This window comes from Channa argus, chromosome 9 (genome assembly GCF_033026475.1).
Source record: "Channa argus isolate prfri chromosome 9, Channa argus male v1.0, whole genome shotgun sequence".
Lineage (NCBI taxonomy): Eukaryota > Metazoa > Chordata > Actinopteri > Anabantiformes > Channidae > Channa > Channa argus.
The window spans coordinates 8,706,061-8,728,164 of NC_090205.1; the positions used below are offsets into that span (position 1 = coordinate 8,706,061).

General features: G+C 40.8%; 1 protein-coding gene and 1 non-coding gene across 6 annotated transcripts in view; both read left to right on the forward strand.

The window, feature by feature from the left end:
* arhgef49 (Rho guanine nucleotide exchange factor 49) overlaps nucleotides 1-22,104 on the forward strand; it is a 50,683-nt gene that overhangs the window by 3,991 nt on the left and 24,588 nt on the right. For 3 of the 5 annotated variants that reach the window (XM_067516806.1, XM_067516810.1, XM_067516811.1), the window contains exon 2: nucleotides 9,743-9,840. The exons of the other annotated variants lie outside the window; for them this stretch is intronic. The gene's annotated coding sequence lies outside the window, so the exon portion shown is untranslated. The remainder of the gene's footprint in view (nucleotides 1-9,742; nucleotides 9,841-22,104) is intronic. 5 annotated transcript variants of the gene reach the window in all.
* On the forward strand, nucleotides 17,412-17,578 carry LOC137133653 (U1 spliceosomal RNA). The gene has a single exon (XR_010915272.1). It is a non-coding gene; the product is annotated as a U1 spliceosomal RNA (small nuclear RNA).

Sequence of the window (22,104 nt, forward strand, 5' to 3'; positions counted from 1 at the left end):
TGGTTCAGAGTGAGTGCGATCTATCCAAGATCGGCTGTTTTGGGTGATGTGCTTGTTTTGTCTGTACTGAGGGAAAGCAGAGGATGCAGTGAAAACAGAAAAGCGTTTTTAATGGGGAGACTGGAGAGTGGGAAGGTCACTTGATAAAATGCTAATACAGGCTCTCAGCGTCCATGTTCTGTCAGTCTGGCAAGGCTGGCGGAGAGATCTGTTCGAAAGCACACCGACTACAGCTGCACACAGGCACACACACACACACACACACATTTGGCAGCTTAAACACTAGTGCTTTGAAGGACTTAGATAGTGTATCAGTCTCATACACAAACAAATACTGATTCTTGCCATGACTGTCTCAACCTTGGGGCTGATACTCCTCACAGGGCTGGAGACAGAGATATAAAACCTTTTTTTGACTGATAAAACCATTTTGGAATTTATCTCACTGGCCTGGGAGTCAGTGAATAGTAACTCTAACTCCTGATCACACATGAAGTAATACTACTGTATTTCTGTGTGAGGTTTAAAGCCCTGTGCTTAAATACAAATTTAAAGTACTACTCCATTTCTGCTACTTTATACTTCTTATCCACCACATTTCAGTGGCAAGGTTTTTTTGTTTTTACTTCACTACACTGGTCTGACAGTTATATTCGCTTTAAACTAGGGTTTTACAGGCAAAGCATATGTTGTTCTACTAAAATAATGATTTAACTGCTCCACAGTTTAGGTAAAGAGAACTGCAACGATCGGCAGCAACAACCTTAAAAATGTATGCATCATAAATTGACATTTTTATTCTATTGTGCTCACATTTCTCATTATTCACCCATAGACACATGTGATTTTTATCACCTAGCAAACAGCATTTTACTCGTAATAAAGTTACAGGCAAAGTCAGGCAAATGGGGTTTTCAGACATTGCACACATAACATAATAAATTCTACATGCTCTTTTGTAAGGGCACAAAATGACAACAAAGAAATAAACATAGTAAAAACTGTGATCATTTGCAATTAGAGCCTGTCTGCACACACTGATCACTTGTTTTCTCCCATAGAAATTCTTTACTGTGTCCTGAATGATATTTGCTCTTCCAGAACATGTTACATGGGAAAACTCCTAATTTGTGTCTTGTTTGGCAGCATTCATTTCTAATGCCTGTTTGAGGTGTTCCATCTCTAATGCAGCCTTCGTCCCATAACATTATTATCTGGATTAGCCTGCATAATCCATTCAGGTTTATTATTCTGGCAGCATTAGCATACAGAAGTACCAAACCTGCTGTTGTTGTTCATAATCACTGACATAGCTGTGAATAAAAGTCTAACCTGTTGTATTCATTCATTTTATGAAACCAAAGACTAAAACAGAACAAATGTGTATTTTCAGTTTAATTAATTTCCTGTTTTCTTTAAGCAAACATTTGTTTTATAGCTTTAATTGTTTCATCGCCAGAAAATAACCATATGTGTCTAATGATTTCTAGCATTAACATTTATTTTTTATTTTCCATTTCCCATCATTCTTTAATTTTAGTGTCACCTGGAAATCTGGTGTTTTAATAGTTTTACAGTCAGTCAAAAATGTTGTTTTTGTAGGAAATGCATCTTTCAGTGAAAAGATTATTTTTTGATGCTAGATGTTTTGTTTTTTTTAATGAATAAAGTGCTATATTTAGCAGTCGCTCCAGTATTTTATAGACATGTGGGGGCTTTTGCAGCCTGAAATGCTTGATTTTGCAGCCGCTTTTTAAAAAGAAAATTGTGATGCGTGCTTTTATGATCTTTGAAATTGCAAGGTCTTGCTGAATTAAGGATTGATTGTTGTGATGCCAACATTGCTAGTTCTGGGAGAGACTGATTTATTAACAGAAAGCTAGCTGCAAGACCGGTGGCACAGTGGTGGGTGGTTGCGGTGGTTCCTTTAAAGTTTCCTCAGCAGCAGCAGCTTCTTGTCAGTGCAGTCATTTTTTTTTATCAGCACAACTTGCTGACAGTCTCTGGCAGGGTAAAAACTCCATCAGTGCGTGACCTCTCCACCCATCATCTAGTGTTACCATGCTGACAGACAGGGCTCCAGCTGTGCTCGCTCTCTACTCACATCCAACCTTTCTCCTCTTCTTCTCTAACAGTCATTTGTAACCCGAATGTCCCTCTTCTTTCTGTACTATTTCTGTCTGTTCCCCCTCTGTCCTTTGTTTTGTTTTTTAAAGAGAAAAACTACTAGCCAACTGGAAGTAAATTAGAAGAATCCCCATTAACACCATTAACTTAAAACATATTGTTTTTATTTGTGAGATTCATTTCTGACCTATTTAAACAAGGATTCAAAGGTTGTTGTTTTTCAACTTTCCTATAATTACAATAAACACATAGGGATCACATCGCTATTAACTATTAATAATCGAAGGAAATCGATATAAAGCATATTCTGTCCCGTATATATCGGTTTGCAGAAAATGTCACTGTACCACAGATTTTGCAGGGAGGAAACACTTTTGGTTTTCTTACTATAAATGGTAAAATAAGTGTTTTCTAAGTTTTTAAATCTGTGTCGGGAGTAAGGAAAATATAAACTGCATAATATATAGTCAAGGCTTTTGTATTACTTCTATTAATTTATAAAACAAAAGTAAAACATCAGGACATTGCATAACCATAAAGTTACTTGACTGTTGTTTGACAAACACCCAAGGACTTTGCCATCACTTTGGCTGGGGGCTAATGCTGTGAGGTTTTACTTTGTCTAGACACTTCCTCTCTCCCCGATTCAACATATTGGCTCATAATTTACTATACAACCAATCCAACAAGAAAATGGTTACCTTACCCACTGCAGCACTATCTGGAAATGACACAAAATCTATAAAATATTAAGGAAAAACATTGCGACAGTGGATTTTTCATGAATAGAAAGAACAGGGAATGAACAGACCACTCAGCTAGGTGTTGTTCTCTCAGATCTTCATGAAGTCAGGGACATTTTAAAAACCAAATCTATTTCTCTCAAAACATTGCTCACTGTATGGTTCAGGTGTGTGTTTGTGTGTGACGTGAAGCCAGATGCTGGATGTTAATGAGACTGGAAGCCTCTTAGCTGCTCTACCTGACACCTCAAATTTGGTTCTAGCTTGTGTATGTGTGTGTGTGTGTGTGTGTGTGTGTGTGTGTGTGTGTTTGTTGATTTGTTGGCTTGATGTGTTTATGTCCAGAACCTTTCTCTGAACTATTAGGATTCAGGTCAGTTCGTTGGAGGGATTATGTTGAAAACAGCTGAATGGGCAAGTCTGTGTTTTCAGTAAAGAGTAAATCTGATCACCAGGGTCCCAATGGAAATGTCTGAAGACCCTGCGCTGACTCTCAGTGTCTGCCTTGCCGTTGGCGATTTGGTTGCTAAAATGTGGATTAAGCTACTGGTCTGCACATCCCTTCTCTGGGGTTTCCCTCGGCATCTAAGCTAAGCTGATTAGCATTTTCTAGCAGCAGGAATCATGAGAACCATTGGGCTGAAGAGGAGCTGACTTCATTTTTCTAATTGTTTCCTTTTATCTTCGACTCAACCTCATGTAGATCAACTCCTGTGGAAACACGTAGGCTGATGCCACCTCTTGTACACACTTGGCTGCTCCAACCAGCATTGCTGCATTTGTGTCTGCACCCTCTGAAATGAATGAAGCTGCAGTTTTTCAAGCAGTGCTAATATTGATTTGCACATGGCCCTGAGCAAGGGGTGGGGGGTGGGGGGTGGGGGGTAGGCACTTGTTTTTCGGTCTGGCTGGCACGTTTCCTACATGCATTTAAAGCTCCTTCTTTTGTTCACTTTGATAAACAACAGCTTTTTCAAAAACCTTTTGTCCATGTTTAATATTAACTCTGTTTGGATAGCAACCACTGCACCAGAGCCTTTTGATCCACAGATAGCCCAAGGTCTCCTCTAATGGCTTTTCCATGTGACGTTCAAACTACTGCAACCTTGTGCAGCTCTTTACTTGGACCTATGGGCATGTCACTGTCATTGCATAATTTGGTGTTTAATGCAGATATAGACCTCACCCTTGCAGAGTAATTGCCTCGAATGGTCCTAATGCTTGTTGCCTTCATTTTGTCCAAATAGAGCTTCATTGAGATTCTGCATCATAATACATCCCAACCGTCCCCCTCCATTGATGTGTAAATGCTTCGGAAGATGTTTTTGAAGCACGTCTACCATTACAACCAAGATCGCCGCAGCTGAATTGTGATGGCTTATGTGTTTTTATTTCGGCCCTCCCACGCAGCACACAGTCTTTATGAGCTGTTGGCTCTTGGGAGCTGAGGAATAACATTGATCTCTGTGTTTCACAGGCTAATCTTCCTTTTATTGAAGATGATCCTGCGTGCGTTGCTTCTGGTTTCTTTCAGCTCTGGCGATTAAGTAAAGTCAGACAACTGCTCTATCTGCAGATGTGTCAACAACCCTATTTACTGCACCAACTGAGGCGATAAATATAGGTTGAATCATAGGAGAGGTGCCCACTTAATAAAGAAACTTGTTCGTGTTTCTAGCACATTTACATGCCAATTTCCCTTTGCGGCTACTGTGCTACCTCCTGGCACACTGCTCTGTGATGTGATACTATCAGATCTTTTCAATATAGTGCATCGTTTTTATTTCTCTGCGGAGATATTTCAGCCAGGAACCCAGTTTCCACTATATTTGTAGTGGAAATGATGATGAAAACAATATTGGCCACCGGCAGCCCAATCCTGCAGTTCATCAGTTGCACTAACCAGATTTGTGTTATCGGTAAGGGGAGCAATCAGAGCAGGCAGATGAGAGAGGAAGGCTTGTGCAGTCCAACGTGTGCAAAAGATCCAGTTTTGAGAGGGACTGTATGATATAGAGTTGACTAAATTGACAGGAAAATGGGATTTCAGGGCTTCCCATCAGGAGGGCTGGCTTCTTTCAGCGCACTGTGCTGCTGCAAGCATGCTGATCGTGATAGGAGGCTTCAGTCTGCACATGGGGATTCAGATGAGCCAAAACGGGCCTCGGGAGGCGGCATGTGTACAAACACACTCTACACCTACATGTTCATTCACAAACACACCCGAGAATATAGGTCATAGATTATGATATGACTTTATGTAACATCTCGCATGTAAATGGCAGTTTTATGCAGTAGCCTCTCTTTCCTATGAGGCCTCTACTGAGAGAGGATGGAAAATTAAATAATGCATGATGTTAATGGGTCATGATGGTTACAAATGGCCCAGTTTTTTTTATTTATTTTCATTTCCATCAGGTCAGTAGTGCACTACACGGTCCGGTCACTCACACACACACACACACACACACACACAAACAGGGCAGCTTTGTATCAATCTGTCAGGTCCTTGTGTATGTCTGCATTTGAGTGATGGTGGTGGAGTCAGGCCTTCGCACTGTGCCGTGTTCTGACTGTTAGCTGAGATTCCCGCCAGACGTGTCCTCAACGTCTCGGATGTCTGCTTGTTCTGACCCACGCCTGACCAGAACACAGGGAAATAACCATGTATTATCCTGGAAGATATCACCACTGACATCATATCGATAGCACAGCGGTCCTTCAAAAGAGAACTAGTCTCTTATCGAAACGATCCTGGATTCAAAAAGAGCAATTTGATTCCTGTATGTGTCAATGTTGTAAATTTAAAGAATTAATTCATTACAATTTGGTAGATTAATACATAATACATGCAAACATAATTTAACCTACCTGTTACTTTATCTAACACAATGTAGGTCCAAAGTGACTCTGATGCACATTGAATCAAAGCACAGTGTGTTTTCTACTTCACCTTAGCTTAGCAGGTGTGTGGTCGCACAGAAGTGTTTTAAACAAATGTACACATTTTCAAGCTGACAAGTTGCTGGATATTCAGCCTGGCTTGAAGAAGAAGGAGTAGTAGGAGTAGAAGGAGTTATTGTCATTATTCAAGCACAATTCTGTTGTGATAATAAAGCTGTGTAGATTTTCATCAGTCACCTATTAGTTAATAGGATGGATTATTACTCTTTGGTGTTCAATAAAATGAAATATACAATTACAGAAAAACTGCAGTGTTCTGGAGTGTTTGCATGACCATAAATGGAAAAACCAAGTTCAGAAATGAATGAAGTCATACGTAAAATGCCCATAACTAAAAATCTAAAATGTTTTGTTTAAATATAGTTCAGTGTGCCAAGCCTGTGGCTACTTTCCTCTATGTGTGTCACCGTGTTCCTTTGTGCATTGTGTCCCTCATCATCCTCAACCCAGTTGCCCATCACTCTATTGACTGTCAGGCATCATTGGACCACGCTGTGCCCCACAATAATGTCCCTGTCGTTGCCAAGCAATTAAGTGGCAGACAAACATGCCAAAGGATGTTTTTTTACGTCATCCTGTATTAACTCACCCCTCCCCCTTTGATATGTAAACATTTCTATGTTGCCAAAGGGGTCAACAACAATGCATTGTTCTGGAAAGCTAAGTGTAACATCCACTGTGAGGTAATGATATATTCACCATGTGAACACACTGTCTGTTCACACTCTGTTAGACGTCCTGTGTGTGTGTGTGTGTGTGTGTGTGTGTGTAACATGGACAAATGACATGACCGAAGCCTGGCTTGTTTTTACCTTCTGCTGTAGGCTGTTGGCTCCTTCATGCTTTCGAGCTCCCAGGGTTACTTACTTGACACTAAAAGCTGGCTCACCCTCCTTCATTTCCACAGGCGGCTCCTCCCCTGTGTCATGGAAGCTGTTGCTAAATTTAGCAGGCCTCAAAAAGTAATGGTGTAGCAAGTAGTTTTTGAGTTTGCACCCCAGAAATGTCTCTCTCCTTCCTTTCCCAGTAAAAGCCTTGTCCGTGACTCAGAACGAATGATCTATGAATTATTGAACCAGCGGTGGAACCCTCATAAATTATCTAACTGTGTGTCGCCGGGTGGAGCAGGGTAGCTCAGTGGGTACGTCACATCTTGACCCACAGTGTCAGTAGCACCTAGACAAGATAACAGGACAGGGCCAACCTGGACGAACGCACACTGATATATTTTAACCTTAGAATAATTGACCGAGCTTCCAAATCAGACATGACAAAGTGCAGAATCTGCTCAAGAGAGAGGCAACAGCACGTTACAACCTAGACAGCTTCCTTTAATTTTTCTGGCAATTAACTTGAATAATGTCCTGAATTTCAGGTCTATAACACTCTCAAGTCTTTAAGGTCCGACAATCTAGTCACTACTTGTAATTTGAAAGGTGTCACTCATAAACCCAGCAGCTCACAGAGCATCACCATTTCTACCCCCTGAGCTCCTTCTAGTTTATTGTTGCTTGGACGTGTAGGTTTGCTCCCAGCCACGTTTCCAGGAGCCACAGGCAGCTGCTGTGAGCAAACAAGCTCTGACAAACTAATGTGTACACTACCTGACCGGCACCAAACAACAGACAGACCGAGTTAAAGACTATCGGGCACAGATACTAAGTATAACACAGCAGCTAAAATCCAAATATTTGTTTTGTATTTGGAGCTGGTGCAGACCAAACCAGAGCTAAAAGGAGGGTGAAGTAGCTGACATCAAGCATAATGTATAAACTTCATGTGATTAACAATTGACTTTCTGTGCTGTTGTTTGATTCTTAAAGTGTGATTAGTGTATGAGTAATACATCTCTGGATTAGTTATATTCCTGCTTAGTTTAAGAATAAAGTCCTTGCCTGCACTAAAAAAAGCCTGTAAAGTTTTCCAGATGTTTTCCATGCTTATTGACATCAAACAACACCTGTCTGTTTATAACCAAAGCGGGGCCTGCAGTCATTTTGCCCGCGTGTGCAGTCACCCCAGAATAATAAATGGTCAAAATGGAAATGGAAAAGCGGATTTCAGTAGGGCAGTTTGGGCAGTGATTACCTGCTGGAGATTTACAGTATATACTTCGCTATAAACACACAGAGTCACTCCATCGTCTGATTAATGCCCTCCTGCAGAATGCTGTATTGATTGATGTGTGATGGAGCTGCCAAATATTGCAGAAATGCTTTAACAGCCTCAGATATTTTAACACGTTCCTGTTAATAATAGTAAGTCTTGAGATTCAGATCAGCAGGTGCTTAGTGATCCCACCCCCTTGGCATATGGGCTGCATTGGCAACTGATAATGGCAACACCAAGACCTGATATCCCTCTATTTTCTCACTTCGTCACCGCTTCTTGGTTTTGCAATGGACTGTGAAAATAAGGAAAGTGAAGAAAGTGGTGTTTTCTTTTTTTTAAGGTTTGACATGTATGAATGTAGGAAATTAAAGAACAAGTTGGATTCAATGTAAGTCAGATATATAAAGAGAATATGAAGCTTCGCGTGTGTTGAGAGATGCCTTTTAAATCCTTACAACACAATATCCTGATGGCACAGCCTCAGCATCTTTTCCATGACACACGTGCAGTGTTCATACACGATGTTTGAGGCATTGCTCGTTAAAATTGTTCATTCTTATGACACATGCTCTTCCAGCAGAGCAGAAGGTCTGATAAGATTTTGAGCATCCTTCTGTGTAAATACGTGTGCATTCTAATGAGGAAAGTTGGATTTTATTGAGGTAGACTCTTCATATTAGAGGTGTTTGGTGGTACATAAAAAAACTGACTAATCCATTTGTTTTCATTAGTCATAATAGGTGCAGGAATAAAATGTATTGCTGTCAATTTGTTCAGCTTGTAATGAGATGCTACTACTGCCTGTCACAGCCAAAAACACTCATCTTAAATGTAGAAAAAGGGGAGTGGTGCAATATTGACAAATGTAATATCACAGCATTTGTTATGGCAGTTAAAGAACCAGGCCCATTAATGGACCCGATTCAACATAGATTCCAGTCCCCAATTGAGCTCTGCAGCAAATTGTGTCAGTATATTCTGCACAATTTATCCAGAAATATTTACAATAGTTTGCATCAGTGTGTTACCCTGTAAATTACCCTCTCAATCTGTCCTTTGAATCTGAACAGGGACCGTGTGTGTGTGTGTGTGTGTGTGTGTGTGTGTGTGTGTGTGTGTGTGTGTGTGTCATTCCTCGCTGATGATGTGTCAACTCTCTTTCCATAACTTCTGTTTAAAAAAATAAAAACACAACTTCTGAAAGCGAAACAGTTGTAAAGCCTCACTCTGTGGCAGATGGTTAAAGTTATTTGTTATAGGTAGGATTTTTCTAAGTTGAAAGTCAGGCGCTTTCCTGAGAACTCTGGATTGTGCTGGATTACTTTTATCCAGGACACTGTGTGAACTGATCCAGGTCATCAGCTGAGAGAGCAGCTGTCACTTTATTCTGACCAAAGAGAATAAAACGCAGGAGAACTGAGGATTAATCAAGTGTCGAAACATGGCCAGGGTGATGACACAGCAGCAGCACCTGCCTGCACTTCTCCCTGTGTGTGTGTGTGTCTGTGTCTGTGTCTGTGTGTGTGTGTGTGTGTGTGTGTGTGTGTGTGTGTGTGTGTGTGTGTGTGTGGAACAGAAAACACCTCACAACTCAAGCACGACAGCCGCTTTCTGGTTTCTATGCCAACCACAAGGGCTGTTCATGTTGGAGCATGCTCAGTTTGGCTTTCCTTCCCTGTAACAATAGCCAGTGAGAGGGCTCGCTCGCTCACGCGCTCTCTCTCTCTCTCTCGCTCTCTCTGTGTGTGTGTCACACATGCACACTCACACACTCTCTCTCACACACTCTACTCCAGCTCACAGTGGGAGCTAGACGGAGATGAGAGGCTGCCTGCTGCGCTGTGGAGCTCCTAAAGCACACCGACTAACAAACACACGGTCCCTTATAACAAAGGTGAGTACACAAACCTGCAAATTTTCCTCTCTGCTTCCTTGCTTTTATTGTCTTGTGCTGCAGACTTTGTAGCATCTGTAGCTTTGCCTCTTCCCTTTTTAGGGAAGAACTGAAGAGTGGAGACAGTTTGTTACCGGTGGTAGATAAAGAGGAAGCATGTGCTCTGCTTTGTGAGTGACAGGACTGTGTGTGTATATATATTTATTATAACAGCAGCATTAAACTGGAATTACCCGTTTCTGCAAAAGGAAAACTGCATACACCTTGTCATTATATTAAAGGAAGTGTATTTATTCTGCTCAATCGGAGGTGTAGTAGTTGACAATGCGAGCATCTCTCAATAATTCATGTAGCCGTGTATGGAGGGAAGTCAGGGGATGACAGCAGGTGTAATGTGATGCTTTGCATGGACACAGATAGCTCTTCTAGGCTCATTTGACAGTGCAGCAGTTTTACAGCCTCCTTTTTGCTTATTCAGATCTTCAAACTGGATATCCAGCATTTTGAAGCACTTGTTTGTTGACTTGATCAGACAGAGGACGAAAGGCGTCTTTCCAGGAAAGGAGAATGAATGGAGCCTGCCTGGTCTCGATGCTCAGCCAACTCCGAAAATGTTATATGATCTGCAGGTCGAGGGAGTCTGATGAGGTTCTCATCATGCCTGGCTGACCCCTTGTGTGTCTGTGTATGTGGTCCGTCTGTCCGTGTGCGTTGTGTCATGGGCGGTCAGCGTGAAGGATGTCTTCAATATATTCCTGTAGTCTCACCCCATTTCTCTCTCAGAGGGACACTTAGAGATTCACACACACACACAAGATTAATTGTGGCGGCCGATAAATTCCTGGTCGATAGTGTATTCTTCTGCAGCTGGCCAGGCCCTTGTGTTTGTGCTGATGAGTACTGTTGGTTGTTCACAGAGCAGCTTGAATATCCACCGGCCAGGTTTTGTGGCTTCATACAGCAGGATGATATGGTGTTGTCAATTTGATATTATATTGGGAACAGTATTTTTGTTATTTTTTGTATCGGTGTATAAATCAAACATGCCTGATGTCATTCTCTATGTAAGACAAATAGTTTCTAACACACTTGGTAATTTGTAAGCATGTACAGTATGGCCATTAATGGTTGGTAGTATATATCAACATTTTTGCTTTACTGCTGTGTCTGGTATTAATTTGTAATTGATTAGCTCTTTATACACCTGCAACCACAGGAGTTATAGTTAATAAACTGTTCTACCTCTACCTAAAATTACATTTTAGAGTGTTTCTTATGGTAAAGAGAAGGGTTGTCAGTGTTTCCATCCATCTATTCATCATCCAAACCACTTTCCTGTCCCTGCTGTCATTGGGACACAGCGTTCACCCTGGACAGGCCTCCAGTCTATCTCAGGGCCAATGCAGAGCGACATTCACACACAGACAACCTTTCACACTCACATTGAGTGTAACGTGCATGTCTTTGGACTGTGACAGGAATACCATGCAAGCACGGAGAGAACATGGTCCCCTATAACACAATGCACATGGTCATGGTGAGGTTGGTGCAGAACAATTCTCTACAGTACAGTATAAATACTAAAAATAAAATAATATATTTATTTATTTGACTTTAAATTATAATAAAACATTTGTTTAACTTAACATTGGTAAACTTAAATCTACTTTTTCTTGGTATGTTGGCTGAGAACGAGCTCCATGACAATTTGACAAACATGCATTTTACACACATTATCTCCTGACAAAGTTTGGCTAACAGGTTAGCAAACAGCTAATTGTTGACAAATGTAGTGAACCCAGAACAATGTTTGTGTCCACCTGACGAATGTACGTTGGTCCAATATTTACTTTGAAGCTCTGGTTTGGTCTCACTGAGTCTGTCTTTGTCTGCTGCCTGGTGCTGGACAGATCATGGAAAGCGAGTTTATCGGAGCGCGTTTGCTGATAAAAGCTGCCTGTTGTGCTTCAAAGCGACACTGATGAGACTCACAAGACCCGTGAGACACAAACGTGGAATTTAAACTGCACAAACAGCAGTTTGGGACGGTCTGGGGACAAAACTATCCATGGTAGGCTAGAATTGGGTCCTAAATAAAGATTTGGGGATAGTAAAAAGCTGCGGCCTGCTATTAACAGTCACAAAAGTTGTTTCACACTGGAGTCTAACTCTGCTTTACTCTTTAAAAGTCCTTACAGCTGTTGCAGACTCTAAATACCACTTGATGGTGCAAAGCTCACTACATTTGCTTCAAAGCATTAATACTGTATGTTGGCATATTAACTATTTGTTGTTTTTTGACGGCCAGTACAAACCCCCCTGTCTGCTCCTTCCCAATCAGTGTCATACCTCTGGATTTTTGACAGAGGGGGAAAACACAAAAAAAGATGGAAGAGGCATGGAGATGTGGAAGCAGAGAAAAGAGACGCAGAACAGAAAACTGAGAGTTGTGGCGTGATGGATGGCAGATTGGGAAAGGGAGTGAGAGGCTCTTTTTCACCGTGTGGGAAATGGGAAAATAAATTGTGTTGACACAGGCAGGTTTGCATAGCAATATTAATTGGAATTGGGAAGGAGAGAGGGTTGGACTCATGACTTTAACAGGGTCATGTCAGGCTAATCATCTCTGTAGCCACCAGTTAGGTGGACCAAAAGGCTTCCTGGGGTTAGTAATTATGAATTTACATCTGCATTGATAAAAGATTCATTTCTCATGTGCCTGGCTGTTCAGAAGCTGCTGTTTGCTGCCTTTGTGTCGATAATTAAGTGGCTCTTAAGTTTGTCCTTTTGAATATTTTACTCAAACTGAGGAGCAGGAAACTCTGTTTTTCTAGCAATAGTTGTTGAGTGTCCAGCAGGAGAAACATTTCATCTATTTCTGAAGCATCTTGGTGATAGGAAGAATTTAAGTTGGCAGCCAGCGTGAGTTTGTATCAGTTTGTATGTTTGATCTTCAGAGCAGAAAGACAAACTTCACTGATTCCTGCTTTTATACTCGTCCCCGCTGCAGATGTACATAACTGCTGCTCAGACTGATCAAAACCCTCAATTTCTTTCGGTGTCAACCAAATAGTGACGTTGCTGCTTACATTTAGACAATTTATACATTTCTTGAACTCCCTATAATGGAGAAGATGGAAAGTTCAAACCAGTCCCAGCCCTAAACACGGTGCACAATCACAAGCTGTGGCGTATATCACAAGCATGGATACACACCATCACATACGTTGCAGAGTTTATACAGCCTTCAAGTGCTAATGCTTGTTAGTCGGGTCCCTGTAAACTCTGGTGACAGTAGATCGATGGCTCTTCATCCCTCTTCATTCCCACTCCCAGCACACACCTCTACCCCTTTACCCCTGCTCCTCCTCCTCCAGCCACTCCTTCCTGTCTCTCTCCATGCTGTGAGTCTTCACATCCCTCCAGGTCTACCATTTCATAGGTCTCCATTACCTTTTCACTCCGTCCTCTTTCCCTAGATCCTCTCCTCTCCTCTCCTCTCCTCTCCTCTCGTTTAAGCCAATTACAACGTGCCCTTGGCTTTTGGAGGAGAAGGAAGATGGGGCTTTTTTTTTTCAGCTTTTCATTCCCTCCTCCTTCTCTCCCTCTCTTCAAAGGAGGTGTGAGTCATGCAGTGACATACAGAATGCCTTCAGCAGATTCAGATCCTTCTGTGGCTGCATCTGTGCGAGCCAGCCAATCAATAACCAGGTCATCATGTATCCCTGATTGCTCGCTGTTAAAGCTGACAATGAGCTGATAAGAACAACTTTTGAAAACGTCGACACCTCCCCCTCAAGGTCAAGCGGCAGTATGGATTGAGAGAAAGGAGGCGACTAGGAGAACATGGCTGAATTTTAAAATGATTGATTTAGCACCTGTGATTTTTCTTTTTATTAGAGTTGTAGATTTTTGTGGAAGTGATATGAGCAAATATGAAATAATTAGCTTTGTTTGAAATTTGTCCATTTTTTTTTTTTTTGAATTCTGTTCTGACCCTGTAAGAGTTTTAAATTGAAAAGTCAGATTTTCCATTTTATAACGTGTTTGAATTTTGGGGGGTTATTTCAGAGAAAATTGTGGGTTTTTTTTTGTTTTTTTTTCTTTTTTTTTCTGATGTCAGGGTACCAACATGTCTGGTTTAAAAAAAAAAGAGTTCAAATTAATGATGATGAATAACGATGTTAAGCAGACTGAATAGGTGAACAAATCCCATATAGGTAAAAAAAATCAATTTGAGTGATTTTTCTCCTCTGAAGTATGGCCCCAGGGTCTCGACACCTTCAGTTAGCTGCAACTGAATCTCAAACAATAATGTTTTCCCTATTTCAAGACCATCTGATATAACACTACTTTACTTAACCAGACCAACCAATATGAGTAAGACAGCAGGACAGGACGTTCACCTGCAGGACGGAGCCACTCATAGTTGTTCTAATTGATTTGTTCTGTTTCAAAATCAAATCTCTTATTTTGGAAAGAGGCAGTTCATTCGCATGCAACAGCAAGACATCACTGAAACATTTTCCTCTTTTATCCACTTTTATTCACGAAGGGGAGGATTTACCCAGGGCACCTGCCTGTGGCCCAGCAAGTAAATAACACACAGCTGAATCTGCTTATTCCTTTCTTGAGTGACAGGCTGGTTAAGCAGATGCAGACATGCTTTGATGGGATACATGAATAATTTTTCTATTTGACTCTCTCCGCCTTCACCATCAATATCTGTTTCTCTTTTCTCCGTCCACCCTCACGCTGTCTTATCCCCCCGTCCTCCTTTATTCCCCGTGATGGAAGTGACTCACGTAGCCATCTGCTGCCCAGCAAATCCTCTCCTGCCTTATTAGCCTCCTTTTGTTTATTAACGCCACTCCTGGGACGACAGTGATGCCTCTATCTACCCCATCTATCTCCATCTCTGCTTATACCTCTCTCCAATTGCCTACAACTCTCCTCCTCCTCGTCCTCCTCCTCTGTTCTGCCAGGCTTTCTGGCAGGTTTTCCTCCTACACTCCCTTTCACCTCCTCCTTTGAATTTGTGCGAGAAAGTGTTGCTTCCCTTTATTCCACCTGAAATGATTTGATTCCTCTCATCCACCTCTTCCTTTTCCTCCCAGGAGACGGATTGTAGGAATGAGGTGTGTGTGTGTGTGTGTGTGTGTGTGTGTGTCTGAGAGAGCATGTGGTAATGACTGAGAAGAGACTGTAGATGTTTTGTTGATGTAGGTGTTGCTATTGCTGATGTAATTATGATTCCTAGAAAGGACAACAGGACACCCTGGAGTAAACTCTGTGTGTGTGTGTCCTTGTGTGGGAAGTTACACATAGACTGAAAGAGACATGAGTTTAGGGAAATGGTGTGTTTAGGTCTCTCAGACCTTTCGTTGAACCTGACTTCTGTCATCTCTCGTCTCTATGGCGACTGCATCTGCCCATGATAGTTGCTGTTGTGTGTTTTCTCCTCTGTTGTTTTCCCTTTCATGGCTTTGAGCACAGTCATTAGCCTTTGGGAAATAATTATAGCCCGATTTACAACAGCACAACTGTCTGGGCTGCTGTGTTTTTCTAGGATCAAATTGTTTTGAAAACATGAGAAAAGAATTTGATAAACTCTGAATGACACAGTAACCTCACATCTTTTGCTTGGAATATGAGAGACATATTTTAAATAAAAAAATACCAATAGGCCTTTACTTATCATGTATTGAGTATTGCTATTTGTTATACTGTGTCGATTCTCAACAACGTTTTATTTATTTTTTTAACTGGAAAGATGATCAGATTTGCTACTGATTTTGAGCAGACTGCCCAATTATATGTATACCTACCCAAGTATATCTGGCCACCCATTTTAAAGATCCACAGTCAATTAATTTAAATGTTTTCGTCGCCTAAAAGGTTCAAAAAGCAGCTTACATCCGGGTCAGCGATATTATTTCTTCATAGACAACAGTCATTGATGGCAGGACAAATGAAACGTGTTGTCGTCATGTTCTCTGCACATTGGTTGGAGAAACAGGATTCAATATAAACTGTTTGTGCCAAAGATGGTCTATTTGGCGTAAGAGGTTTCACAAGCGCGTGAAATCCCAAAATTCTCAAAACTGAGTGAGACCGTTTTCTTTAGTCAAACCACCAGCTGATCTTGCATCATCAGTTTCAGAATCTCCCAGTTTAAATATTCACGTCATGTAAATAAATGATAATGTTTTTAATTAATCAGGATTTGAAGCAAGTAGCTGTTGGACGAGATGTGTCCTAAAGTCAGTGGGTTTTTTATGTTGAAATGCAAATTAACAGCATATATTTAATATTTGTATTTACACATCTTACTACATAAACTCTGACTAAATAGGAAAGTCCAACGTAGTCTCCTGGTCTACAAAAATGCTGTGGAAATTACACTGCCTTGCAAAAGCATTTATACCCCTTGAACATTTCCTCATTTTATCACTTTACAACCACAAATGTAAATGTATTTTTTATTGGGATTTTATGTGATATAACAACACAATGTGTCATATAATTGCGAAGTGAAAGGAAAATGATAAATGGTTTTTAATATTTTTTACAAATAAATATCTGAAAAGTGCGGCGTGCATTTTCATCCAGCCCCCCTGAGACAATAGTTTGTAGAACCACATTTTTCTTAAGTCTTTTTGGGGTTATGTCTCTACCCACTCTACCCACTCACACAGAGTGAATGTTTTGCCCATTCTTCTTTGCAAAATAGAAATGATCCACTTCACAAATATGTAATGCTCTATAACAATGTGTTAATGTAAAGTTAATGATCTATAACATGAAATACCTTTACATTTGTGGTTGATACATGACAAAATATAAAACATTTCAAGGCATATGAATACTTTTGCAAGTCACTGTATATTTATGTTGTTAAAGGAGCACAGAGAAGTAGGACCAGTTATTTGGGGGATTAGTGATTACAGTAATTTTGATGATTCTCTGCATAAACTGCAGTTGGAGTACTTATACAGGATGAACATAAACCTCTCCTGTCTGAATTGTCTTTAGAAACTGTAAGGTTCTTTAATTAAAAAGTTGAAGTAACAAGTCTGTGCACATAAAAACCGAGGGTGAGACATCAACAGCATCTGCCAAGTTCCACTTTAGAACATACTCAGCTACAGAGCCATCGGCAGGCATTGGCTGAATCTTAAGGCTCCATTTAGTAGAACTTTAGCTGATTTTGAACAGTTTTGGGTGAATTTAGGAAGTTTGGTGTCACACTTTGTCCCTGTTTGAAGGGCGTCATTTTTTTATATTTCCTTCTGACAGGTTTTGTCTTCTTAGTAATGGAATATCATGGGTATCATACGGTTTGGAGTCACATTCACAATAACAAACACATAATAAAAAAAAATATCCTCTCCAAAATAAATTTGAGTTTAAAAACCAATAAGGCTTTTTCCACTTTTTCCCAAAAACCGCAAGAATGAGCACCTGAGAAGCCAGAGAAGATGCTGAATTTAAATGGTGAAAGAATTTAATGACTGTGTGTTGTCTGTTGTTGGTCTGAGAGTATATATATGGAAGCTTTAAGGAACAAAATACTTACCTGGCAGGAGAGATACCATCATCAAGAAGGTGGTTCCCCCAGGGAAAGAGCTCAGCTATTGCACTCAGGTTGTGCTGACCCCTGCGAATTCCCCAAATGTGGGAATCTCGACTACATAATTTGTGGTGTTTGGAACCTGCTTTTGCAGGAAATTACTAATCAGGAAAGCGCAAAGTATCAATAAAGTATTATTCTATTCTATTGTACATGTGGAAGTCTTTTGGATTTGAAATGGTGCATCAGCCTTAGGTAAGTGACCCAAGTCCTGAAAACACAGTGTGCTTTACTCTAGCTTTTCTCTGAGCATCACACAAAGCTAAATCTAGAGGTTACTCAATATATCACAGTCTATTCGCTCGGCTGCATTTCTCTCCGTTCAATCTGTCTTTCATTCATCATGCAGCACAGATGTTGAGCAGTGATGATGGGAGCACTTAGTCTTCAGAGGGACAGATACATCACACAGACAGCGCTTCATAAAGTTGTTCATTAGACATCCTGTCATATTACATTGTAATTACTTCATTTGTACATGATTATAGTTTGATCTGGTGTGTGTGTGTGTGTGTGTGTGTGTGTGTGTGTGTGTGTGTGTGTGTGTGTGACCCTAAATGTTAGCTCTGTGCAGTTAGTTGTTATGTATGCTGCCACCAAACTGAATGAGATCCATAAGCTTCCATCGGTCGATTGGAGAGTCTGGCTATGGTGTGACAGAAAACCACTCTGCGATTGGGTGACGAACACACACAGAAAAAAAAAGATACCCACTGTTATTGAGATTATTCCTATTCCTGTCAAGGCTTGTTTTCCTCTGTGATCACTCAGTAATTACATGCTTTGCTGTTTCATCAATTAAACATGAGCTACTGGCATGCAGGTTTAGATTACATCTAATATTGACCGTATAAATTGTGCGAGCGTGTGTGTGTGTGATGCATTTCTCTTTCTTTTAACTTGACTGATCATTTGAATCGTTTGAAGTTGTTTAGTATCTGTGTTAAGACGGGCTGTATGCTCAGACCAATCTATGATCAGTAACCATTTATCCTGTTTAGGGTCTCAGCGTGCGAGATGCGGTGTACACCCTCAGAGACCTACTCAGACAAACAACGATTCACACCTACAGGCAATTTAGAGTCACCAGTTAACCTACAGTAACATTCATGTCTTTGGACTGAGGAGTGCAGGGGGAGAACATGCAAACTCCATACAGAAAGACCCCAGCCTGCACGTAGATTTGAACAGAAAACCTTCTAGATGTGAGGCGGGAGCGATAACCATTCCACCACCGTGCTGCCCACATGCCATTTAATAACTTGATCTGATTTGATTTGATTTATGACCTATCCAAAAATGTTGCCCGTCACTGATGCAGGCCAAAACTCACTGATGTTCCAGTGGCTGTTGCTTAACAAAATTAAAGCAGCAAATTCTCATTCTGAAAAGGTCAAACGAGATAATTTTTGATTTATAAAAATGTTTTAAATGAATACGTAAAGTAATCATTGTAGCTCTATTAGAAAAATAAATTATTTTTTCCTGCTAAAATGTTTGTTTTCTGCACAAATAATGTCCAAGCACAATTGCCTCTGTAATTTAAAAAAACAAATAAATGAATTCATGTGATCACGAAATCATGAAACACGTTTCTGATCAAGAACTGTTGATCAGTACACGGTATTGACACAGCACTAGTTTTTATTACAGCATGAAAACACGTTCATAATCACACAACAAACGGGTCGTCCTGTGAGATAACTGAATCATGCAATAAACCTGAAGAACATTAAAAATAACAGGATCACGCACAATAAATTATATTTCTCTGGGGGGTATCAAACCCTCCTTGTATTACTTCAAAGCACCAGTCTTTCCAGAGCATTTGCTCTTTATTACAAGGCCGCATATCACATCATAGCTCTGGTCATCATTTGCATAAACTGGCTCCTTTAAACTGCTTCTCCTCTGTGGAAAACACTCTCTCTTTTGTCCTCTTTGAATATGTGCAGATCTGTTCGTCCGCTCATGGAAAATCTCATGCAAAAAAAGCAGGGAGTTTGCTCTCAGGTCATCGGCTGCCTTTATAATTCATCTGCAACATTTCCACCTCCATATGAAATATGAATGAGACTGAGCCGACCTGGAACCCCAGAAGTAAAAGGACACAACAGTGCAGGGTGATTTGTAGGTGCTGCTTCCTGCCACACAACAAACTTAACTTGTTTGTAGCCTTTGAACTGCACCTAGTTCTTTAATGGGGAAGAGTTGACTGAGCAGGATCAGCGTTGGGATGTGAAGCAATTTCAGCATCGTGGCCAACAGTGGTGTTGCAACTTCTGCATTGATCAAGTGAAACAAACTGGACCCAGAAAGCATTTTTTAGGCCATTGAGAGATTTACAAACGGAGCAGCTATGAAACAACGATGACATTCTCTGACCATTACAGATATCACCAATGGAATCGCTTTACGTATTTTCAGACTTGGATCCTTTCAGTCAGAAAAGTCTAGAAATGACATAAGAATGTTTTAGTTTGTCCCCATTCATGTATGTGCGGAGAAGGGAGATGTGTATCTCCCCTCAACACCCCCCCCCCCGACTATCTTCAATGCCACAGCAATGTTCCTGAATGGGCATCAGTACTCTCACATCTATGGACTGACACAGTTCCCACTTCACAGTATTTGCTGGTACTTGTGCAAAGTGCTTAGCTGTGATTTTTTTCCTTTTTCTCTTTCATATCATGACGAGAAGCTCTGCCACAGTAGGTCAGTGCTGCTGCCACTTCAGGTCAGAGGAGTGTTGTCTGATCCTTGTGGGTACATATCCTTATATATCTTATTAGTTTTTTCCCTTTTCTTCCTCTTCAACAAAATTGAATGATAGCAAACACGGGTTAACAGATGACACAGATCACAAGATGACGTCCCCTGATTTCAGTGTAACAAACAACAATGAGCTGTGAGGCTGTGGATGTGCTGCTGTAGGCCTTTTTGACTCAGGGTCCTCGTTGTGCCAGTGCTGCAGTCTAAATGAGCAGGATGCATTTTTTTGCCCAGAGTCTGTTTTTTCAGGACTGTTTCCAACAACAATAAGTCCATTTTATTTTGTCGTCTCACATTCCTGCAGAGCTGAGCTCTCAGCTTCTGTAGTAAACTCTCTTGACTGTACAATTCATCTCCCTGGAGACTTGTAGCTCATACACATGCCGCAGTCATTGTGCTTAATTAAATGCACTCTTCTCCACTTGCACTTTTGATGTTGCCCTGCTCAATGCAGGCCCCCACCCCATCTCTCGCCTCCCCTCCCTGGTGGAGGTGTTGCTGACAGTGCCCCCGGGTGGTGCCTCATTAACCCAAATTTCACAAGCTGATGGGAAATCTTGAGCGGTGGGTGGGGAGTGTGTGTCTGTGTGTGTGTGTGTGTGTGTGTGTGTGTGTGTGTGTGATGGAAGAAAAATGGAAATGTTGCCTTTTTAAAGTAACTCCTTAGCATCTGTATGCAGGCGTGGTGGAAGCTGGAAGCTGTTTTCCATTTTTCATTTTACAACCTCTTTCCCTAATATAGATCAGCCAGATCCCAGTGCGTTACACTCAGGGTGAATGCTAATGGTGAACTGAGTAGGAGCTTAAAATGGAAAGGCAATCATTTTCAACTTTGGACACTCCCTGATTGTGGAAAACACGAAGCATGCAGACACATCTGTAGCTGCTCACAAGCCCCACAAACCCTTATTGTGCAGATAAATATCCACGTTGTATTGGTAAGTTCACAAAAAATGAGGATGTCATCATTTAGTTTTTATTTCCTCTAGGTGTCTTTAGATCTGCTGTTTTTTCTCTGTTTGAGATTTTTAAAAGCTCATTCTCACCCGTTAAATTGGAAAATTTCCCATCTATCACACTAAAGGACAGTTTAAGAATATGGATCTAAGATGCAGTGCAACGCAGAAAAAAATACGATTTTATTTTCATTTTTTAAATTATTCTATTCTTCCTCCATGTTCCAACTGGACTCCCAAATTACCCACAAGTTGCATTTCCACTATAACAATTTGGCTGGAGATTAAAGTCTAAATCTAATACTAGTCGAGGCTAAAGATCAACTCTGATCGATCTGTACTCACGCTACAGAAAACACAATGAGAACTCCAGACCAGTATGAAGGAGGAGCTTCTTGGACTTTTGTATTTAACTTAACATGAAAAATGGAAAAACACAACAAAATATATGTTCAATCATTTCACTAAATAAATTTTAGAAACCTTTTGATGGATGAAAGGAGCAGCTGGTTTACTTTTCTAGCACATGTGTATGTCCAGGCTCAAATGTTTGGGCTTCACACAGACGCCCTGACGCCCACATTATGCCAAACCCCAGGTTGCTGTTTCTGGTGTAACCCTCATTTCCCCTTGATGTAGAAGCACCTGTTATCCAAACTTCTGCCAGAACTGTTATTGCTGGCTGCATTATGAGCAAATGGGCCTTCTGTAGATTCCTCATTAAGATGATCTGTTTCTCCCCCATGTCTGTTTTTTAAGTCCTCTCATCCTCATCCTCATCCTAATCCATCTTTCCTTGCATAGTCCTCTCTTATTACCTCATTATCCCCCCATCTCTCCTCATCTTCCTAATTTGCATTCTGTCTTATCCAGTAAGTAAAGGGATCCTTAAGGTACAGTTAA